Source organism: Brassica oleracea, chromosome C4 (assembly GCF_000695525.1).
Source record: "Brassica oleracea var. oleracea cultivar TO1000 chromosome C4, BOL, whole genome shotgun sequence".
NCBI classification, from domain to species: Eukaryota; Viridiplantae; Streptophyta; class Magnoliopsida; order Brassicales; family Brassicaceae; genus Brassica; species Brassica oleracea.
The window spans coordinates 45,537,078-45,539,930 of NC_027751.1; the positions used below are offsets into that span (position 1 = coordinate 45,537,078).

At 37.6% G+C, this 2,853-nt stretch overlaps 1 long non-coding RNA gene across 5 annotated transcripts in view; it reads left to right on the forward strand.

The window, feature by feature from the left end:
- Positions 1-482: 482 nt before the first annotated feature.
- LOC106337707 overlaps positions 483-2,853 on the forward strand; it is a 5,788-nt gene continuing 3,417 nt past the window's right edge. The window contains exons 1-5 of one of the 5 annotated variants that reach the window (XR_001269108.1): positions 483-785; positions 894-941; positions 1,103-1,196; positions 1,587-2,362; positions 2,479-2,609. This is a non-coding gene — a long non-coding RNA (uncharacterized LOC106337707). The other 4 variants (XR_001269109.1, XR_001269111.1, XR_001269110.1 and 1 more) reach the window with 4 other exon arrangements.

Consider the following 2,853-nt stretch of genomic DNA (forward strand, 5'->3'; position numbering starts at 1 on the left):
ACCAGAGGTGGTTATAGCATCAGATTATCTTGAGATAGTGGAAGCTCTAAACTCACCACACCAACGGCCACTGTTCCGAGCATTACTTGAACAGGTTATGCATGCAGCTTAAAGGAACATTTGTTAATGTGGCGTTTGAGGCGGAAAAGTATTCAACGAACGGGATAACTCGTGACATTACTAAGAGTGTGCTGAAAGATGGACGATTCCGGTCAAACCTTGCCTTGGGAGGCCCATCATAGTAGTTGCATGATCGGATTGAACGAGAAACTGCTTGGAGCGACTATTGATTTTTACTTTTAGAATGTTGTCGCCCTGTGTTATCTATTTATATAAAGAACAGTTCTTTTCTCTCTTGTACTGCCACCTAGGATCAAGGACAGAAAGTCGTTGCACGAGAAAGCGACACGTGTCCAAAACACCGAAACACATCGTTTGATTTAAGTGAGAATAACCCATGTTGGGCTTACGAAACAAACAAAATTGGACCCTTTAAGCCAATTTGGTTTGTGTACGTGAGTGAAGCCAACAATTAATTTTAGGGTTCGTCGTCTCAATGGACGGATCAGGTCTAACATCAATCGTGGCTCTGCAACTCTCGTAGATTCGCGTCGGTGTGTATATGTCGATTCGAGTTATTTTGATCTTGATTAATCTCCTCTCAGGCGTTACAAGCTGCATTCATTCGTTGTCATCAATGAAATATTTTTACACACAAACCAAAATTATGAATTCAATTGTTCTTATCTCTCTTCCAAGCGGTGGATCTACATCTATAAAAAAAGGTAAGTCATGATCTCAGAGAATCATCTTCACAATTCCAATCTTTATAGAAATTTTTTTCTCAGTTTAATGGCTTAATACTACTACTCTGTTCTATTGCTGATCTGAAGGCTGGTGGCAAGTTGTTGGGTGTGGACATACTCTTCCTCGACTCTCAGGTTTTCCGTTATAAACTCATAATCATCTTTGTTTAAAAACAAAATCCAGCTTGCAATCTCAAAATTTTCCCACCTTACGATCTAAATTTTATTTTTTACTCTTTCGGAGTTAATTTCAATATTATTTATTGATTAGGTATTCCTTTGTACGTGTGTTTCAGCCACCGCGAAAGCAATGAATCACTCACTCGCTCACCAACTAACAACACAAACACAAAAGCGGTAACATGATTCATCTGGCCTTGCAACGATACCGTAAGTGATCATATACTATTTTTTTCTATGCACTTTTAGCTATGAATCTGTTGCTAAAGGAGCTCCATAAGCATGAACTATGCAATTACTTGCTTAGCTTTCTTAGAAAATCGAGTTTGTATACATCTGTAACTATCTATCTAATTTAGTCTTTAGAAATAATGATTCAGTTAATTACTTTGTCCTATCTTGCCAGCTCAGTCAAAATGCTTTAATTGATTGTCTTTGTTTTTGGTATTCTTTATATTTTTTGTGGATGTTAGGAATCTAGATCATTCAGATCACCATGATTCTTTGCTTTGATAAGTCTATTATGACTCTTATTGTGTGTGTTTATAATATTTTAGTCAGTTCCATGATATTTAATATACTTTTGATGTAATTTTTCAGGTACCAGTTTATAAGATTACATTCTAAGATATATTTGAAAACTGAGGGATGGTCGTGTCTGTAGTTTCCTTGAGTGACTACAACCATGGTACCCGTGGATTTTTGATTCTAATTCCAGCTCATGTGAACTTAGCGGAGGAGAAGCTGATGCTCTGCGACAGTGACACATGGCAGGAGAGTTAAGGAGGGGTTTGTTCAACTTTCTCCTTTGAGTTGGATCGGTGATCGAGGCAGTCGTACCAAAGACATTTGAGGTTATGTCTGTCATCCACATCCTCTTCCCAACTCATATCTTAAATCCATAACCGCTCTTTGACATGGAACACTGTTGCTCAATGGCCACAAAGTGAGCATATATATTATACACTCATACGTATGGGTGTTATCTATAGTTTTTCATACATAAATTATTTGATCACACTTTTTTGTGTACGCCAAAGCACTGGCAAGAGGAATAATCCTCATTACAAACAAAGGTCAATTGTATTTTCCCTTTTTTCATACATGTTCAAACATTCTCTTTACACATACAACTCTATGTCTAAATGTAGAAGATTCCGAGAGAGCAGAGGAACATGGGATCTGAGGGGTCAAGAGCTGCAGATATGCCAGCGATAGCCACAGAGTACAGCCGTGTGATGAAATGGCCAAGCTACAGGGCGTCTGCAGATTTATTTGAAGAAAAAGAGTAAGAGACGGATGAGAAGAGTAGACAGCAGAAGTGTCTGAGACTCTTACGATCCCATTAACACACTCAAAAACTAAATGCATATAAAGTATGTGTCTTGCTTTCTTTTTCTTCTCTTTACTCTGTGGGTTTTTTGCTATTCTTGCGATTAGGGTTTTAGGTCTACTGTTAGTGTTAATTGAGGGGTTTTTTTCTGATTCCCAGTATTGCTGGACTGTTGGAAACACTCAGTGAGCAAGACAGCAATAATATAGTCATCAGCAGTTCAATTTTATGTTTGTTACTTTGATTTACTTTCCATTCAATGATCCTGTAAACTTAGGTTTTTAGCTAAGGTCTTATTTTCCTTATTTTTTACTCTTTCGGAGTTAATTTCAATATTATTTATTGATTAGGTATTCCTTTGTACGTGTGTTTCAGCCACCGCGAAAGCAATGAATCACTCACTCGCTCACCAACTAACAACACAAACACAAAAGCGGTAACATGATTCATCTGGCCTTGCAACGATACCGTAAGTGATCATATACTATTTTTTTCTATGCACTTTTAGCTATGAATCTGTTGCTAAAGGAGCTC